The sequence below is a fragment of the Balaenoptera physalus genome (genome assembly GCF_965194825.1).
Source record: "Balaenoptera physalus genome assembly, chromosome: 10".
Classification (NCBI taxonomy): domain Eukaryota; kingdom Metazoa; phylum Chordata; class Mammalia; order Artiodactyla; family Balaenopteridae; genus Balaenoptera; species Balaenoptera physalus.
The window spans coordinates 84,577,438-84,599,470 of NC_138889.1; the positions used below are offsets into that span (position 1 = coordinate 84,577,438).

The following is a 22,033-nucleotide window of genomic DNA, read 5'->3' on the forward strand; positions in this document are numbered from 1 at the left end:
ATCTATTAGAATAGTGTAACATTGTCTCAAAATTATTTATTTCCATGTCTATCTTCCTTACTATAATAAAAGGTTCTTAGAGGTCAGAACTGGGTCTTATTTATTTTTGAATATAGAGCATAGAATGTCAATACATATTTCTCAAATGCAGGAATCAATAATTCAACAGTTCCTATCTATATATCAATCTGTGACTTTCCAGGAATGCTGACTGAGAACAAAAGTCAAAAACAACAAGAAGTGCAAGAAAGAATACAGATGACATTTCTTCCCAAGAGTGCAAAGTGTTTGTTTTGTGAATTTTATTTACATAAAGTGATAGGAAATGGAGATTAAAGTAAAAACCAACTAGTGGAATTTGAAAAAGCAAGTCGGGGTCAGATTTGGGTCCTACTTTTTCTTTCCCACAAAGATTCTGACTGGTTGGACCAAGACAGGAGAAATGGCTTTTAGAAGATGCTTATGTAGCTCTACTAATGAGATCTGGGTCATAGGTGAAAGCAATTTTCCAAATGTAGCACAAACTTTTCTCTTTTGTCTTGGAAATGTGACAGTAATTTTTTATGAGACTTATTCAGTGACTCTGACCAAGCTCAAAACTCTTACCCAGGCAGACCTAACTTAGATGTGATTGATCTTAGAAATAACCCCTTTTAATAGACTACAGGTGAGAGTGTGAAAGTGCATGTTGGGGTTTTTCTAAGTCTCTGCCATTCACAAGATAAATAAAGGAAGCAAGTTGAGGCTGAAAACTCCAGAGCTGCCTCTGGTAGTAGAAAATATTTCTACTACCTCTGGTAGTAGAAAACATCTCCACTTCATTGGAGATGGTGTAATACCCAAATAACCATATTACATATTTACCCAGGGTAGACTCTGAGGAATAATTTCCTGTTGATCCCTATATGTATTCTGAGACAAAATTTTAGTTCTGGGAGTAATTTAAAGCTTAGATAATTTAAAGTTCTCTAATGATTGGGGGAAGTGGATGATATGTTAATGATATATCTTTGCCTTTATCAGGGGTTGATATGTGACATATGAAGAATATTAATGTAAAATGTACAATCACCAGGAAAGTTTTTAAAAACTCATGTGATACCTTCCTTTCATAACCTATGATGAGTAAGATACAGTTTCATAATGGACATTAGGTAATAACAACATATTTTGCTTTTCTTTTTACCTTAACTGCTAGGAAGCTTAGAGATCAATTTTATATTCAGTCGTTTTGTTCAATCAACATAAGGCAAAGTGGTTAATAGTATTTTCTTTTTCATTCTCCTTGATATTTTTAAGATAACTTCATAAAAGTATGATTTATATACAATAATGTTCACTAATTTCATGTATATAAAACAATAAGTTTGAACAAATATTTACAGACATACAACCATAGTCACGATATAGAATACTTCTATAACTCCAAAGAATTCCCTCACTGTACCCCTGCAGTCAATTATTATCCTAGAGCCAACTCCTAGCTACCCCTGATCTGCTTTCTGTCCTTAATGGTTTGGCTTTTCTAAAACGATATTATAGATGCAGTCATACAATATGTAACCTTTTATATCTGGCTTCACTTAGCATGACCATTTTGAGATTTTTACATTTTGTTTTGTGTTTTGGTTGTTAATAAATTTTTAATGCTGAGTAGTACTCCATTGTGTGTATATATCACAATTTGTTTACCCTATCACCAGTTGAAGGATATTTAGGTTGTTTTGGCAGTTATAAATGAGCTTCTACAAACATCTGAGTGCATATCTTCATGTGGACAAATATTTTCACTTCCCCTGGGTAAATGCCCAAGAGTGGAATTGCTAGGTCATGTAGTAGATATGTGTTTAATTGTATAGGAAAGAAACTGTTATATTGTTTTTCCCAAAGTGACTCTAACACTTTGTAGGCCACCAGCAATATGTGAAAGTTTCAGCTGCTCCAAATCTTTGTCAGTGCTTGGTTTTGTCAGGTTTTCTAATTTTTAAAAATTTTAGTCATTCTAGTGAGTGTGTAGTGATATCTCATGTTTTCATTTGAATTTTTATAATGATTAACAATGTTAAGCTTTTTTTCATCAATTATCATTTGCACATCCTCTTTGGTGAAATGTCTGTTAGAATCTTTTGCCCATTTTTTAAATTGGGTGTTTATTTTCTTATCACTGAATTTTGAGAATTCTTTACATATTTTGGATATAGTACCTTTGTCAAATATTTGCTTTGCAAAGATTTATCCCCATTATAACCTTTTATCTTATAACCTTGTTAAACCCACTTATTAGTTCTAGAAGCATTTTAGTAGTTTCCTTACTTTATTCTAGGTAGGTGATCATCACCTCTGCAAATAAAAATAAGTTTATTCCTTGTTTCTAATCTGTATATCTCTATTTCTTGATTTATTGCATTGGTTAGGACCTCCAAAACAAGCTTTGGTTGTTGTTGTTGTTTTAATTTTGCCATATTTGTGACCTTATAGAAAATTATTCCACTTATCCCTTTATGGCATTAGGTATAGATTTTTCTTAGATGACTTTTACCAATTTGAGAATATTCCCTATTATTCCTAGTTTGAGGTGTTTTTTATTATGGTTATTATGAATGGGTGTTGCATTTTATCAAATGCTTTTTCTGCATTTTTTGAAATTACCGTATAGTTTTTCTCCTTTATTTTGTCAATATAGTGTTGTATTGCTTGATTCAATTTGTTAAGTATTTCTGTGTCTGTGTTCATGACAGATATCGTTCTGTAGATTTACTCTCCTGTAATGTCTTTGTGTAGTTTATGTATCAGGGAAATGCTGGCTTTATAAGTTAAGTGGAAATTTTATCTTCTATTTTCTAGAACAATTTGTATAGAATTAGATTTATTTCTTTCTTAAAATTTTGGGAGAAGTCACCAATGAAACCATCTGCACCTGGAGGTTTCTTGATATGAAAGTTTTTAACTATAAATTCATTATTTAATATGTATAGAGCTATTTTGATTCTCTTTCTTCTTTAATGAGATTTGATAGTTTGTATCTTTCAAAAAATATGTCTATTTCGTATATATTTACAGAAAGTTGCTCATTATAATTCCTAACATTATACTTTTAACAACTGTAGGATCTGTTGTAAAGCTCTCTTTCATTCCTGGTATTAGTAAATTATTTGTTTGTTTATTTATATTTTCTTATTTTTTCACCACTATGGCTAAAAATTTATCTGTTTCAAAGAACCTGCTCTTTTTTCATTGATTTTCTCTGTTTTGTTTTTGTTTTCAAAACTAAATCCAGTCTCAATTACTCCATTATCGCTAGAAGTTGAAGTCCTATATATTATATTTTGATAATTCTATATTTAATAGCCTTACTATAATTGTCATCAATTGTTGTTCAGAAGTTGGTGAAGTTTATGTTTTCAATTAAAATAATGCTGAAGGGATACTAAAAATAAATCAGGAAAGCAAAATGTTGAGCTTTTCGATGGAGTAGATCTGCTAATGACTCTTAAAGGAAGAGATATAGAAGCACAATTATATTTATATTTCTGTGACTATGAATTTTCTTCTCCTGTCCTTGATTTCTATTAATTTAATGAAAATTCTATTGACTGCAGAACACTGTCAGGGATAGTCATGAAGACCTGACCACTGTGCTAGAGTGGTTTACAGTCAAGCAAGAAGATGAAATTTAAGGAAAATATCAACAATGTGAGGTGGAATGGGATGTGTCATAGAATATATGGATAAAATATTACAGCATTTTATTTTACTATATTTGAAAGCACTTTTCATGACTCATGGCTAGAATCAGTCTTAGAATCAAGACAGAGCTAAATATTTCCATTAGAAGCTCTAACATTTATTTCCTATAATAGATGAAAAGCTATGGAGAGTCCAGAAATATTCCTAATTGTTTACTTACAAAAAGCAGAGGCTGAGCACAGGATGGAGCAAAGTATTAGCGTGAGGTAGGGAAAGTCAATGTAACTCATAAATTGTCTTGATAATGGCTACTCCATTTTGGACGTCTCAGTGAGTGTGATGTAACAAATAATTATCTAATAAAAACTAGACAGAATACAATTATAAAAATATCTTTAGGTCCTTATTTGAAAGTAACTTCATAGTATCAAATTTGGTCCATAAACTATTTTCTGGTTACCAAATTATAAAATATTTCAAAGATATCATGAACCTAAAAATTATTGCCCATCATTTAATTGTTTCCATATTTCAGGGGAGTTGTGAGTAGAAATTAATATTTCTGAGAAGAAAGAGCTCTTGCTAAGATGGAAGAAATCTGACAATTAGATTACCAAAAAAAAAAGTTTAAATAGAAAAGTAAATCTGCCCTACAGTGTCATATTATTATCATATTATATTATAAGTGGCAATATCATGTGACCCTTCGAAATTGCTTGAGAGTGGTTTTACCAATTCAGAGCAAGTTCTGTGATGTTGAGAATCTAACAATAGCTCTAAAAAAGAGACAAATTGGAAAACTGAAACAATTAAAATAATTTTCAAATTTTTTTTGTTTGAGAAAATGATCAAAATGTAATTTTTTAAGTTAACAAAACAAATATAAACAAATGTAAAGTATGATGGAAACTTCTTTGTAAAGAAAAATATATTTTAAAGTAGATTAAAAGTACACTAAAATATTACCAATGCTTATTGCTGAGATGGTAAGATAATAGATGATTATAATTTTTTCATTTAACTTTTCTGGATATTTAGGATTTTCTAAAATTTGAAAAAAAAAAAACCTATGATGAAATTAGAATTTTAAAAATCCAGAATTAAAGATAAGCAACAAATATGATTTAGTGGATCATCATGTTTTAGAAAAATAATTTCCAACAAATTCTAAATTTGGGGAGGATTTCAGAATTGTAAATTTTACTTGCTAGGTTATTATTCTGTGATAAAGAGTTCACTTCTGAGTTTATAAATTTTCCCTTCATATGTTTTGTTTATTTTCAAAATTCTGCCCCTAAAATTTAGGCAAGCTGCCCCTAGAAGGTACTTAAGTTTCAAAAAGTGAGCTCTCCTTTCAAAACTGGGTAGAATTTTATGATTTCTCATACATTTAATAATAATAAAGCTAATCATTTACTAAAGCAGTTAAATGTAAACAATTGGTCAGTAATTTCTAAATTGAAAGGTAATGCTTTAAAACTTTTTTTTAAATGAAGAGGTATTTTTCTATTTTCTCCACCCATAAATCACTTTTCCTTTTCATGTATTCTAATGCTAATTTTACATACTGACCTGGATCAGAAAGTCCACCTAAATTCACTGAGTTTAAGGTCTCTTTTCAAATCATTCTGGAATATATGCAGTGTTGTGAGTGTCAGACTGGTTGGTACAATGGAAAAATGTTGATCATCTAATCCCTTCTGTCTTACTAAAAGAACCCTGATTTTGTTCTAGGGGTGGTCCCATTTAATTTATGAATGTAACAATCCCTTCTCCTGGTTCAGAAAATGCCCCAGCTGGCATCAACCAGAACCTAGATTTTGTGGAGAGATTTTGTGGAAACATTCTTAAGGACACAAGAAGAGAGAGCCATTCTTCTGCTTATTGTGAGGAGTGGATGTGAACTGCAAAGGCATCTCTCCCTCCTGAGGATGAAGTCAACACACTGAGGAGAGCGGAGCCAAGGAATTCACAGGCAGTAGAGCCAGAGCCTCTTGATTTAGTCTCTTGTAACATCAGATCTACTTTTCAACTTTCTGTTAGTTTAGTCAAAACCGTTCTAATTTTTTGAGCCAATTTGATTTGGATTTTCTGTCACTTGGTAGCCAGAAGCCTCCTGATGGAGTAGACAGTCATATCCTCAGGGAACTCTCTTTATAGGGCTGGCACCTGGATCACCTCAGGGCCACTCATGGCCACTGGTTTTCCTTCTCAGAGGTTGTTCTCTAAAGTTTACCTTTTTCCAATCACCATGTCTCTGAGCCAGATTGATAAAACGGATGCCCAAAGCGAGTTTTGAAAATAAACTTTTCTTCTAGTCATATGAATTTGCCAATTGAACAACATTTACTGATACGTGTGTATATGTGTGTGTGTGTGTGTAATATACATATATATGTATATAGTTTATGTGTACATGTGTGTTTGTGCGTATAAGTATATATGGGTATGAATATATACAGTTTCACCATGTTTCCAAATGAAATTTTGGAAGACCAAATTGGCATTTATCAAGGTTTTTCTCAGGGAGATTGGCTGCATGGACCCTAGATGTAGGGTATTTTCTTTTCTTTTCTTTTTTTTAATGGAAAGAGTTTATGAAGTAAAATAAACTCAAGTTAATCCCAGCTATGTCATTCCCAAACTATGTGCCAAGGGCAAGTTATTTCATCTTTCTATTTTTAGAAATATCCTTGTTCTTAGTGGTAATAGTACCTACCTCACATGGTTGTTTACACGTTTAAATGAGATAACATTAACTTTCCCATCTTAGATCTCAGCACAGGCAATCAACTAAATGTTTATTCCCTTCTTTTTTTGTTCACAAGAAAAGCCCATGTGAATCTCATCATCTAGTTATTCTTCTACCTACCTGCATCTGCAAAGTATAAAGATATTTACATTTTTCTGTTTTATTTTCAAGAAACTGAACTCACCAAATACTTTGTTATTTGACAACATTTTGCATATTTATGTGCAAGTCCTAAAGTTTCCATGACCTTGCAGTTTGCTATTAAAATTTTGTGTAGTCTTTTGTCCTAGCTAAAGATATATGAACACATTTTACACAAAGCCCAAAGCTGGCCAGACCTTCCTTATGTGTACAAGACAGATCTTTCCCTTGGAACTAATTTTCCGCTAAGATATATTACAGAATATGTTATATTTTTCCTGGCCAGCAAGAAAACCACACTCTATTCAATATCAAATATGTGAGTTGATACACTCAGAATTTTCAATAATCTTGGGTTTCTAGACTAGTAAGGATATGGAACCATTTTCGATTTCTAAAAATCTACTTATATTACTAGGACCAAATTAACAAAAACAGCAACAACAGCCAATATTTTAGTATCTGTTATGTGTCAAGTGTTTTGCTCTTTTGTGCTTTGTGTGCATTTTCTCAGTTAATCTTCAGAATATTCTTTCACGTAGGTACTATTTGATATGACTGTTTCACAGAAGACAAAAATGAAGCTTAGTGAGGTTAAGAAATATTACCAAGGTTACCGGGTGGAATAAGGAAGAAGAAATTTAAGGTATTATGTCTAAAAATATGTCTAAATCTAGACTTAGTGTTGCTAATTTGGGTAAGATATACCCTTCAAAAAATAGATTGGGTTTATACTTTGGTTTTAAAACATGATCAAACAATTAGTCCAGTTTGAAATGCACAAAATTTATGCTGAGGAAATTTCAAATATATGCCTATTTAATTTATAAGAATACGTGACTTTTCTCTTAGTCATGGACATTTGCTCACTTGAACAGCCTTTACAGACACTTCTCTACAGCAGCAAGTATTTATTTCTCAATGAATTCATGTTTCCCAGTGAAACTTTCCAGTGAAGAAGTAAGAACAAATTGACACATATCAAATTGCAATTGACTTACTTTATTAATTGCATAGGCATTTAGCTAAGATTTTCCAAAAGTTAATCTATATTTTTTCTAAAATAATTCATCACTGAACATTCAGTTTTGAGCTCTCTTCAAACTTGACTTATACAAACTTGTGTAATATAACCACTGAGCAAGAGATAGTGTAGAAGGCTCAAATACTAGAATAATTATTGCAATATATTACTATGATAGAGCTTTTAATCTTAGTATATTACAATCAAGAAATATCTCTACATCCATAATCAGCTATTACCCAATCTTTTAAAGAGACAATTAAACTTTCAGTTAAAAAGGAAAGACTTATATTCTGGTTTGGTGTCACCAATGCTGTTTTTCTTAATTGAAAACTATTTGCCAAAAATCTGTACGTAAACCAGTAAAAATCAATTTGAGTGCTTTTCAATGCATGTAGTAGTACATCTGTTTTAGTCAGAGAATTAGTATCAGACTTGATTATAGAATTAAATTTGTGTAACCCATGCAAAATCTATCTTTACCAGCCAATTTTTTAGGAAGGATTACTATGAATTCCTAAAAAAACCTGGACTATCTTTTTCACCCTTTTTCTGATATTATCTAATGTTTTGCTACTGGCTCCATAATGTAATTATCAAACTGGATTATGATACAGTCGAATAAATTTCATCTGGTATGTTTGAAGATTATCTGTGATTAGCCAAGATATAACTCTCACCAATAAATGTCTTCAACTAACCATTTTGTCCTGAATAACACACAAAAAAGCAAATGTTCTCAGGAATTCTCCATCCTCAGATTCTGCATGGATCCTATGATAACACTCAGCCTTGTGTCCTTCTTCTCTGATAGCTTTAGCATGGCATATGGATTCATATTAAATGAATGTATAGAGATTTATCAAAAGCCATACAATCTTAATGCTAGATGGTCTTGAGAATTTCAATCCTACTCTTAAATTCTACACTTAAGAAAATGAGACCTCCGAAATGTTAACTGGTCATGCTTTATTCTTAAGGCCACACAAATAAATAGTGACAGAGAAAGGATTCTGACATTATGGGTCAGTAATTTATAAGTTCATTCGATAGCTTTCCAATGAAACAGCTAGATGAAGGCAAGGTTTTGAGACAAGAGTACATACACTTTGATACAGGAAGTAAATCTTTATTGCATAAACCTATTACAAAATACCATGAGAGGAATGTAGCCATCCCATGGTAAATAGACAGAGAGAATTTCATTGGAAATAATTACCCCAACAACATGTTATCCACCTCTATAATCCCATGACTATGCTTCCCATTGACTGATCTCGACCAGAAGCCGGGGGACAAATGAGTCCACTGAAGCAGTCCATAAAGGTCAATCTGCTGGGGCGGCCCTTCCTGGGGCATAGAGCATGGTGAGGAAGTATGGAGTATAGAAATGAAAGATCAAAATGGAATAGGTCAGCATAATCCCACACTGGATCCTCTGTGGTTGTAGAATTGTCTAATTCTCTTACACAAACGTATTTTATCCTTTGATTTTTCACCTTGGATTTAATACCTAATGCAGTACAGTTATGTTTCTACATGCCAGTTTCTTTCCTATTAAAAAATAAATAAACTTAAAGATACAGGTTTATGTAGAGTAGACCTGATAGAATTCTAAGGGGGGGGGGGACATTGCAGTGTAGTAAAGGAAAACATGAAGATGTACTAGCTCTCTTTTCCCCTCCTTCCAATAGAGAGTATGGGAATCTACCTTACACAGAAGATTGCTAAATAAAGAGTAGAGTTCTGATGTTCTTACCATTGATTTGGAAAGGAGATGAGCTAATGGTTAATATTTGGCATATATTCTGAACCATTGTGTCAAAGCTGGAATGAGTGGGATGAAAACAGCATCTGTTGCTGCTGATTTGTCCTCCCCCAGAGGCTGGGCAGCATTTGAACTTGTGACTAAGAGGCAACAGGTTTATCACACATGATAAATTCCCCAATCTCTCTGTTAGTCTTTAGGAAAATTCCCAGCAAAAATAACAGAAAGAACCATGAGTGAACTATATGCACAGTTTGTGAAATACAGGCGCTCAGGTAGGAATAAGCTCTCACATAAATGATTAGGAATGGGTTGAAAGTCAGGGAAATAACAAGATATGTGAGTCTTGAGTTCATTTATGAACCCAGAAAAAAGGGAATAATACATTTCTATTTTAAAGTATTAACTCTTGCAATGCACTGAAATAGAATATGCTTTTCTGTGTGTAACTGAAGACTCTGGGAGGCCAAGATGTTAGGAAAGATAGACGTCAACTTGCTCACATGCAAACCACCATAGATTTTGGCTTGAGTACACTCTCTTTCCTACGAGGTCTTAACTTACACAAAATTGGAAAATCAGCCAGGCATCCTTTCCGGTTCCTTTCACCCATTTTCTCCACTTCTTAGAGCCCCTCAACTAAAATATTCATTATCCTCATGATGTTCGCCCTCTCTACTTGAGTGTTACTTTACTCAAGACCAACATGCTTTGAGCCAAATCAGTCCCTCTTCTTCATGGTCCATTAACTTATACCCTGCCAATCATTAAAAATGGCTCAACTATCTCTTAGGATATTTACATTGGACAAAAGTCTTCTAAAGCCTAAAATCATAAGGAATATATTTCTAAAGGTGTCATTCTAAGTAGCCAGGAAGCAATTTACCATTGTATGACCTATATTATGTACACATCAGACAGCTATGCCTTTCCACAATAGTAATTTGGATATTTCCTTTGTTAATCCTGCCTTAAATCACGGGGTCCATCAACAAGGATATTATATATTCTTGACTTTTGAGATTTTCTTTTTTATGCTGAACTTTCGCCAGCAAATTTTGATATGTGTATTATACTCACCCATCTTTACTATTAACTAGAATTTCTTCTCAAAAATTATGTGAGATAGTTCTGTCCCTCTCATAGCTGTGAATTTTTAAGCTGGTACTATAGAGACAGCAGGCCCTCTCAACCTTTCAGAATCTGCACAGAAAAAAAAAAAAAAGGCATCAAATCTAAGCCATATATTGAAAGCCAATGAAGATGAAACCTATCACAATCTCCTCACATTGCTGAAAATTAGGAAATCAAGAGTGAAATGTGAGGGGCAAACTTTTAAAGTCAAAATACGTAGACTAATTGCCATTGTAACCTGCCCAAACAGAGAATAGCAAGGGATATCCTAAAAGTTTTTTAGGTATTTATCCATTTGTTTGTTTATTTGTTTACTTATTAATTAAAAATATATATTGAACTCTGCTAGATATTTAGATACACAAAGGCAACCAGCAAAGTTCTCTGAAGGAACTTATAGTGTAGACTCATAATTTTAGATTTGCGTTCCAACCCAAACTATCACTTAAGATTATGAGCATTTGGGCAAATAATGGCTTCTCTGAAATGGGTATTTTATAGCTTCACGGAAGATCAGATTAGGTAATCTATATAAATCAGTGTTTTCTGGCACATGTTAAGCTTTGTGTGTAAGAATTTTCCGGTGGTAAAGAGTAGAGAATCTGGAGTCAGATCACCAGGGTCTGAATCTACCTCTTGACCGTAGATAAGATAATTATCCTCTCATAAAAATTAGCTCCTTTTCCGGTCAGCGGCCTGAGGTGACCTCTCAAAATGGTTCGCTATTCACTTGACCCAGAAAACCCCACAAAATCATGCAAGTCGAGAGGTTCAAATCTTCGTGTTCACTTTAAGAACACTCGTGAAACAGCCCAGGCCATTAAGGGTATGCATATCCGAAAAGCCACCAAGTATCTGAAGGATGTCACTTTAAAGAAGCAGTGTGTGCCATTCCGTCGTTACAATGGTGGAGTTGGTAGGTGTGCCCAGGCCAAAGAGTGGGGCTGGACGTAGGGTCGGTGGCCCAAAAAGAGTGCTGAATTTTTACTGCACATGCTCAAAAATGCAGAGAGTAATGCTGAACTTAAGGGCTTAGATGTAGATTCTCTGGTCATTGAGCATATCCAGGTGAACAAAGCCCCCAAGATGTGGCGCAGGACATACAGAGCTCATGGTCGGATCAACCCATACATGAGCTCTCCCTGCCACACTGAGATGATCCTTACTGAAAAAGAACAGATTGTTCCTAAACCAGAAGAGGAGGTTGCCCAGAAGAAAAAGATATCCCAGAAGAAATTGAAGAAACAAAAACTTATGGCCCAGGAATAAATGCTGCAAAAAATAAATGCAAATAAAAGTAAAAAAAAAAAAAAATTAGCTCAAAATAGATTAAAGACTTAAATATAAGACCTTAAACTGTAAAACTCCTAGAAGAAAACGTAGAGGAAAATCTCCTTGATATTGTCTTGGCAATGACTTTTTTTGGATATGGCACCAAAAGCTCAAGCATCAGAAGAAAAAATAAGTGGAACTACATCAAACTGAAAAGCTTCTGCACAGAAAAAGAAAGAACAAGATGAAAAGCCAACCTACAGAATGGCAGAAAATATTTACACACCATATATCCAATAAGGCATTAATAGCCAATTATATAAGGAATTGTACAATTCAATAGCAAAAAAACATACCCCACAAATAATCCAATTAAAAATGGGAAAGAGATCTGAATAGACTTTTATTTTCCAAAAATCACATACAAATGGCAAACATGTACATGAAAATGTACTCAACACCACTAATCATTAGGGAAATGCAAATCAAAACCACAATGAGAGCAAGCTAAGTGTCCATCAACAAATGAATGGATAAAGAAGATGTGGTATATATATATGCAATGCAATACTAGTCAGCCATAAAAAAGAATGAAATTGTGTCATTTGCAACAACATGGACTTGGAGATTGTTATATTAAGTGAAACGTCAGTTAGAGAAAGACAAATGCCATCTGATATCCCTTACATGTGGAATCTAAAAAATACAACAAACTAGTGAATAATGCCATTTTCATTATGGTTATTTAACATGAACTTGACATAAATGACTATAATACAACACAGATAATGGTGAGCTCTAGTAGATATTTAAAGATATATTACTATAGGATCTTGTAAAAATAGAATATTTTTAATTTTCAATTAAGTGGATTTGTAATTAATGAGTTTTAAGATAGATATATATGATATAAAGTGAACATAACACAAGGTATATATAACACAAGATTATATATGTATAACCTCACTGAGTTTACAAATAGACTTCAAACTTATCTATATACTGCATTAAAAAAAACCTAAAATTTGGAATGTTATATGAAATATGTCTTCTTTAAGAAAAAAATCTCATTTCACTGCTCTTATGCCTGAGTTAGAGCAGATAGACTCTTTAGGACATTATAACCCTAGGGTACTTATCATCAAAGTCATACACAAAGAATAACCCATATATAACTGTGGTTTCCAAGGTAGGCAGATAAGAACAAATATAGACAAACTGAAAATATATAATTAAGTGTACAATCTTAAGAGTTTACGCTGGAAGGAAGGTTGTAGGACAGTCATTAAGTGAACGTCTCAGAATCAGATATGTTATGTCTTGGGTACAAGGAACAGAAATCTGAAGAGAAGATGGGACCAAGTCAAGGACTGGCATGATGGGAGGCATTCCCAGAGGACTATTCTGTTTTAATTTGCAAATTTAGTGATATTCAGCCAGGCATGGGCTCAGCACCAAAGAGAAGCAAACAAGGGAGATATGCTGGGCCTTAAGAAGCTCTTTTAGAGGAGAATTGATCAATTATCATTTCTTGAGAAACTTCTATGCACCAGATAGTGGGCACTTTACAATGTATTACCCCATTTTATTCTGATAGAAACAATCAGGGGCATGTCAGCAAATTTAAATGACTATTGTGAGAGAGATCATTAGTGCTCACTCACATCCAGCTCCCATCTCCTTCCTGGTGCCCAGGAAGACTACAGTCCCCAGGTGCCTTGCAGTCAGAAGAGCCATATGACCAGTTCTAGCCAATGAAATGTGAGTGGAAACGAAAAGAGCCACTTTCTGCACAAGGTAGTATGAGCTTGTATGACACCTCCACACCCTCTTTTTCTCTTCTGAACAAATTCGGAGGCCACAGATGAAGATGGGAGAGATACAGGATGGAAACAACCTGCATCCTTGAGTCATTGTTTGGAAGAGCTGTCTGACTCTCAGGGGCTGCCTAATCCACATTAGACCTAGTATGAATAAGAAATAAATCTTTCTTGCTGTAAATAACTGAGGCTTCAGGATTTATTTACTTCTACAGAAAAGTAGAGCCTGTCCTTACTGATATATAGAATATACAGTGGGCAAAGGGTTGAGGTAGATATTGTAATCTATACTTGCCTGACTCCAAAGACCAAGCTCTTTCCACTCTATCATACTGCCTCTAATAAGCAATGTAAACCACTGCTGATGGTGGTGACTAAGACTGTATATTCTATGAACTCGGAATAAAGTAGATCTCATCTTTAACTCAGAGTCCTGATTGTAAGGAGGTGGGCTTTGACTTGGATCTTGAAATAAATGGTGAAGGAGGTAGGGGACTATCAATAAAAACAAAAGGAAGCTGTGTGAAACCAGGCCTTTGAGGTGGGTGTGAGAATGGTCCATTTGAGGAGGAGATAGATACATTAGGAAACCACAGAATAAGATTAGAGTGGAAGAGGAGAGATTTTTCTTGGGAATGTCAATGTCAGCCTGAGGAACTTTGATTTAAGACAGGAAAATGATGGAGAAAGCACTGGACTGAGAGTCAAGTTTTTCATGCTGTTATCAGTCGCTTCATCTCTGTTAAATATGAGCACCTTCTTTTCTTACATGTGAGGTATATCCTGAATAATCTCTAAGATCCTTTCCAGTTCTCTGTTTCTTCACGTCTACATCTCGAAGTTCCTTTGTGCGGATTCATTAGTTGTTCTACTTAGGGGAAATTAGAACCAATGATACAAGTTACACAAGTTACAACATTGGTATATGGGAAGACATAGTGAATGTGTAGTCTTAGGAATTTAAGGCGGATCATGAAAGAACTTGAATAGCAAGTCATCAATTATAAACTTTATTAAGTCAGCAATGGGGAGTCTCTCAGGGTCTGTGGAAAGATAGATCTTGTAGAATTGGTTGCAGAAGGAAGAAACAGGAAGTAGAAACAGCAGCTGGGAGATTTCTGCATAACTCAAGCTAAATGTACAGGAGAACTTCACGAGGATAGAAACAATGGGAGATGTAATGAACCTATATGTCAAAATTAACTAAACAAAATAGTTCAAATAGTGTTGGATTGGATTTTTTTAATGGATACTACAAAATCAAAAATGCCTTTCCTTTCCTTTCTTCCTTTCTCCACTAACGCTTCACCTTTTTATGAAAGATATGCATCCTTTACCTTAGGCATTGGCAAACCCAGATGCCTCTATGAAACAGCCAGGTAACCTAGAAAAATAATGAGTGCTTGCCAGAATGAGACTGTGAAGAACTTGGGGTTTCATGACCTGTCTTAAGTGGTAGCCATGGCACTCTCGGCAATTATTGCTATGCAGAAATGTAGCCCATAAGGGCCAAGTGTTCTCATTTTTTTCAAGAGAAGTAGAAAATGTGGATCTTTAAAATGTGAAAACTACCAATGTTCACATGTTGGCAACTACTTTGAAAATTTTAAAAACCCTCTGTAGGCCAAACAAAACATGTCTGTAGGCCAAATGTGGCATGTGGGTCACCAGTTTGTGAAATCTGTCTAACTCTGTTATCTGGCAAGGTAATGGAGCATTCTGGTTAGTCAACATTCTGACTGAGTTGCCACATATGTTATATAAGGCTTCGCAACCTTCCAAGAATATGAATACATCAGCTATACTAAACACTATTTAACATTACTGAAAATTTCCCTCTTGATTCAAACATATATTCAAGCAACACATATGTATTATTTAGCTATATTTCATACACAACAATAGTTATTTGGGGATATAGAAATGTGAATGACCTGTTCTCAAGGAATTCTCAATTGATAAAGGTAGAAACAGAAGCCACAGGGAGTAACAACACAAATCAATTTGACAACTCGGAATCCTTCAGTATTTCAAGAGCATCAATGATCAACAGATAGAAAACATGGAGAATGGAAGGTACTGGCATATTTCAACTGATAGATATTCTAAAAGTCCTGTTTTAGAACTTCAACTTTGAATACTGATAATTTCTCAGAAACACTGCATCAAACTCTCAAGCCAGATTCTGTACTAGGTCCTGCCTTTTTCCAAAATAATTTTTCTTAAGACATTTCTTTTAAAAATTATGGACAGGCAGAAACTAACACTCCATTGTAAAGCAATTATACTCCAATAAAGATGTTAAAAAAATATGGACAGGATCTGCCTTTAAAATACTAAAAAATTCCATTCTAAGATTTCTGGGCTTGTAAATTAAGTTCCATGGGTGGGAAATAGGAAGTAAGAAGAGGAATCAGTCTGGGGAATACTCTATTCCTTTTCAATTCACAACAACTTCTCTCCTAAAGCCGTTCTTCCTTGCTACCCTCAAGAGCATGGTACACAGTATGTCCCTTTGCTCTGGTTAGCACTGTTCAGCAATTTGAGAAACTATTAAAGAAGTAACTATAAAAATGAGTACAATATTATTCTGCCTCTCTTCCCTAACACAGGATTTCCCTGGCTACATACCCATTTTTTGTGGGGGTCAAATTAGTTTTTAAATTCATTTCCTCCTTGGGTATCACAAGTGGGAGAAGAGGAGAGCATACATTTTCACATGCAATTTTGGATAAATATTTAGGGTAAAAATATTTTCTTTCTTTCTCTTTTAATGTAAAATCAATGAACCTCACCCACCCTCCCCAATTCTCATCATTTGGCATCAGTAAAAGACTATTCCAAAAGTTCAAGTTGAAATAAATCACTATTTTATTCTTATAGTTGATATATCCAAAGAGATGAGCAGGACCATTACAAAGAAAACAACAAATCAAGAAAATAAGAATTAGGGGCTTCCCTGGTGGCGCAGTGGTTGAGAGTCTGCCTGCCAATGCAGGGGACACAGGTTCGAGCCCTGGTCTGGGAAGATCCCACATGTCACGGAGCGACTAGGCCCGTGAGCCACAACTACTGAGCCTGCGCGTCTGGAGCCTGTGCTCCGCAACAAGAGAGGCCGTGATAGTGAGAGGCCCGCGCACCGCGATGAAGACTGGCCCCCACTTGTCGCAACTAGAGAAAGCCCTCGCACAGAAACGAAGACCCAACACAGCCATAAATAAATAAATAAATAAATAAATAAATAAAAATTAAAAAAATAAAAATAAGAATTAAAAGTGTAAAGTTCTTGGCTCAATTGTATATAAAATAACTATTTTTCCTTTGTGGTAGTAAGTATAACATCATGTACTCCAAGTTGTGTAGAGAACAGGAACTGAATGATGCAAGATTAATTACTACACTATTGTCATCTCTAGCTAATAACAACATAGAGATCATCCCTGCTGTTAAAGTCTCTCTGGACATATTTGTTTGCCTTCGGCATAAATTAGGGAAGCATACAAGTAGAAAGAAGATAACACAAAATAAAGTTTGTGCCTTGGGAGGAACAGAATTTGTTATTACTTTGTCACTGCAGGCAACAGGGTGTGAAACCAGTAAGAAATCAAGCCAGTTCTTGACGTCAGTTATTTCTAATTTGGAGCAATTGAGTGCATCTTTGACTTATGTGCAAGGGCTGATCATTGATTAAGCTACAGGGGTGTTTCCTATGGTGTTCCTTTGGCCTTATTACTGTGAATCACAATGCGTTGTCAGGTTACTTTTTGTTTTGTGTTTTTGTTTTGTTGTTTTCTTTCTCCAGAAGACCTTGAATTAAAATCTTCCTGAAGTTGGTTACAACCAAACTTAATAATTTCCAGAGTATTAGCCACGTATTTTCCCTTGATTTTGACCTTCAAATTTGGGAAGGCAAATGTAACATTTTGGAGGTTTCATAGGTACAGAGAAACATTTTAATCTCATGTTTTCAAATTTGGATAAACGGTACCGAGAACAATCATTTTGACATGCAAAATAAACTCTTCAATTATTGCACATTCATAATAGTCTGTTTCAATTTAAATGAAATATTGCTTAAAAGAAAACACAACTGATATAGATATTTGCTCAGAGTACAGGGAAGTTAAAGGAGATTTTAATATTTGATAAAAATTAACAGCCATTATGAAACCTAAAAAAATCTACCAACATCTTGGAGTTGCCAGGAAGAAAAATGGAAAGAATCTCAGTCTCCAGTAGCTTTACAGAGCTGTTGAATTACCCAAATCCACCACTACAGCCTCTAATTGTGTTTGTTATTTGAGACTCCCATGTCCTAAAGATCTCATTTTCTACTTCTAGAATTTTTCAAGATATTTTCCTAAATATGTACAGGTTCTTCCCTAAGATGGGTTTGGATATCATTTGTTAAGATACAACTAAAAATAATCATCTCTTCTAAAATGAAAATTTACAACTTTTACTGTGTGCCAGGTAGTACACTAAACATTTCTCACAAATGATCTTGTGTATAGTCCTAGATTTATGCACTATAATCATTCTCATTTGAAAATGTGGAATGGTATTTCCCTTGGAAGAAGAGATTTTAGACTCAGTAAATTTTAAGGAACTTGCCCATGTTCAGACAAAGTCTCTGACTCAGTACTGAATTACTTCTTTATGGGAAAAAAAAAAATGATTTCTCTTAGATTAGTGGTTTTTGATGTTGAAGATATACAAGATTTTTCCACTGTAAATGTCTTCATCTGAATTGGAGTGGGTCATTCCACTCTCCATGGGTTACCATCTTCCCAAGAATTGTGTCTGTATCCTGCATGCCAGCTAAGGTTTCAAATTAAAATGACCTGAATCCCTATTTCACTTCCTCTGCAAAGTCTAATGCCCTCTCTAAGATTTCTCATGGTATTGCCTGTCTTGCAATTACTGATTCCACTAGATTCTTTCACTTCTATGAGTTATCTCTTACTTCTTTTTGGTTAATGCCAACTCAGAAGTAGAAATTGGCCCCTTTATGGTATTTGTGCAAATCTCTGACAAAAGGCATGTGGTTTATTTTGCATGTATTTGTACACATCTCTGACAAAAGGCATGTGGTGCATAGAAGATTTTGCTGAGGTTTTGGAATAATTGAAATGGTTTTCCTTAAGCAATCAAGAAAAAGTAAAATTAAATATTGGGTTATTTTTAATAAAAGTTCTTCCATCAATCCCTCCCCAGAAATTTCTTAGGGACCATCTTGCTTTGCAGGATCATCCACCGGTCTTATGCTTGGTTTCCACTCTACTCTCTCCCATCCCTTCTCCTCTTTTACCTTCTTCTCTCTGAATTTTATGTGTATTTATTAGACAGAGTACTTTAAGTATACTATTTAAAGTACTTTATAAAACTGTGGCCCTAGAACATCAATTCCACATTCAAGCTCACTTAGTCAGACACTGTCCCTACCAAAGACGCTTCCCTCCCCTAGATGTAATCTGTGCCAATTAATAAAATAATTAATCTTTAAAAATCTGCTATACGTACCTGGAAATTTCTCTCTAATGTTTATGGGAGGAGTGGTGTGCAGAATTGAAAGAGAGAGTAATATTTGCTCTCCTCTTCGGGCAAATAACTAAACCAATATGGATAGTAAAATGTTAAAATACATAACATAACCTGAAAATAAATGTGTCTGGGTTGTTAATTCCTTAACTTTTACACACCTAGATGACTATTGCCATTGTCCTTTCAACTCCTCAGTGACCAGAGCCACTATCCATTGCAATATAAATATTTTTGGATTTATTTAAAGGTAAAGATGAAAATATTTTGGCCATTATTTATCAGATAAAAATTATAAAGAATCTTTATTAAGCCTCTGATTTATCATAAGTACAAACCCAGACTATTTACAGTCACTTTTTAAATTATTTTATATTGGAGCATAGTTGATTAACACTCTTGTGTTAGCTTCAGGTGTACAGCAAAGTGACTCAGTTATACATATACATGTATTTATTCTTTATCAAGTTCTTTTCCCATTTAGGTTATTACAAAATATTGAGCAGAGTTCCCTGTGCTATACAGTAGGTCCTCGTTGGTTATCTATTTTATTTTTTTTTTAAGATTTTTTTTGATGTGGACTATTTTTTTAAAGTCTTTATTGAATTTGTTATAATATTGCTTCTGTTTTATGTTTTGGTTTTTTGGCCACGAGGCATGTGGGATCTTAGCTCCCTGACCAGGGATCGAACCTGCTCCCCATGCATTAGAGGGCAAAGTCTTAACCACTGGACCACCAGGGAAGTCCTCTGGTTATCTATTTTAAATATAGCAGTGTGTATATGTCAATCCCAAATGGTTACCAGGGGGTAATGAGGGAAGGATAGATTGGGAGTTTGGGATTGACATTCTCTTTTATTCTTTATAATAAAACCGAGATATAGGAACTATTACCACCAGTCAACCAGTAAGGAAACCAAAGCTCTGGCTGGTCAAGAAAGTTACTTGAATTTCAGAACTCTTAAGTGATGAAGCCAGGATTTCCCACGAGATCTATTATATGATTCTAAGTGCATGTAATTCCATTTGGTGATTCTGAGCACAGCCATCCTTACTCCATCTCATTTCCAATGAGTCTTAATAAGAGAAAAGAGGTAGGAAGTAAAGACATCTTGCTGAGGGTCTGTTCTTTAACATAAATGGAGTGGGTTAATAAGAATAAATTATTTCCAGTATTGAGAAAGGATGAAAAAATGGCTTTACACCTCACAAGGTTAGAGGAAAACAGAAAAACAATGAACAAAGGGGAGGTGGAGTGACAGATGCTGGGACAGATTGTGTACCTTCTCCCCAGCCTCAAATGAGAAAAGAAAAGTGGAGGGAGGGAGAAAAAAGAAAGACAGAGACAGAGATACAAAACCATTTACACATGGGGCATTTTAGTTGATGCCTCTGGCATAGTTGATGCCACCCGCCAAAAAATATACAATGCAAATGTTCCATCATCTGCTTTACGCCTCTCCTGTTGGCCAGAGTAGACAGCTCGTTCCTTGCAGGCTGTCTCACGTTTCTAACGGTGCAATATTTCAGCGTTTGGTTGCAATTGTCTAAAACAAATCTCATCCTTTCTTCTGTCTCTGAGTGAACTGGGCTTGTTACGATGCTCAGGAAATATAATGTAAACATATAAAAGCTTCCCCCCATATTTTCATTTCCTCATATGTGAGGCATTTTGAATTCTTCTGCCATGTCCTCTTGCTGGTTTATATGTGGTTTTACTTACTTTTCCGCTTTATTTAGTTGCATGGGGGTTTTTGTTGTTGTTTTTACAAGTCTCAAAAAGAAAAAAATCACAATTATTCTGGTGTTATAGAGTAAATAAAAAGTTAAGAAAAAATGATTTTAAACAAAACTGAACACACTCTGCTGAGTCAATAGGGTGTGAAAACATCTGGCTGCAATGTGAAAAGTTTAGTCAATTGATAGCCCTTTGGTTTTAGATTTGTTTTGTCTTATCTCTGGATTCACCAGATCTCTAAGTTGGCCACATTGGCACAGTATAAACCCAGCTATAGATTGATTTTCATCTTGTAGACTACTTAACAATATATAGAGTAATTAGAACACACTTTAAATAACATCTAGAGATGGGGAGAAGGAAGGAATTGATACTTGTTGAACCTGTACCTTGTATCAGGTGTTATTTCAGAAGTTATGAGTATGCATTATTACTTTTTTTTTTTTTTTTGGCTTGGCTGGCACAGTGATTTATTTTTTTTGATTTTTTTTTTTATTGTAGTATAGTTGCTTTACAATGTTGTGTTAGTTTCTGCTGTACAGCAAAGTGAATCAGTTATAGATATACATATCTCCACTCTTTTTTGGATTTCCTTCCTATTTAGGTCACCACAGAGCACTGAGTAGAATTCCCTGTGCAATACAGTAGGTTCTCATTAGTTATCTATTTTATACATAGTAGTGTATATATGTCAATCCCAATCTTCCAATCCATCCCCCCTTGGTAACCATTAGTTTGTTCTCTACATCTGTGACTCTATTTCTGCTTTGCCAATAAGTTCATCTGTACCATTTTTCTAGATTCCACATATAAGCGGTATTATACGATATTTGTTTTTCTCTTTCTACAAGAGACCCACTTCTGACCTAGGGACACATACAGACTGAAAGTGAATATACATTATTTGTTTGTGTGTTTCACAACAATCAATGACAGAAAGCAAGTTAATTTAAGCATTTGTGCTTACTACTGTATAAAACACTCCCAATACCTTATCGAATGTAATACCTTAAATTACAATATGAAGTAGGTGTTATCCACAATGTACAAATAAAACATTAAGAGAACATAAGGAATTTGACCTACAGTCGGAGTTAATTAAACATGAAGCTGGATTTGAAATTTCACCTCTCGAATTTCAACACCTATGCATTTT

The 22,033-nt window shown here is 34.5% G+C and overlaps 1 protein-coding gene and 1 pseudogene across 6 annotated transcripts in view; both read left to right on the forward strand.

Annotated features, from left to right (window-relative positions):
* The window catches only part of LOC309667784 (uncharacterized protein), a 518,308-nt gene that overhangs the window by 399,558 nt on the left and 96,717 nt on the right, over positions 1 to 22,033 (forward strand). The gene's annotated exons all lie outside the window — the stretch shown is intronic.
* LOC309667778 (large ribosomal subunit protein uL22 pseudogene) lies at positions 11,179 to 11,820 on the forward strand (annotated as a pseudogene). Its single transcript has one exon. The product of its transcript is annotated as a large ribosomal subunit protein uL22 pseudogene (transcript).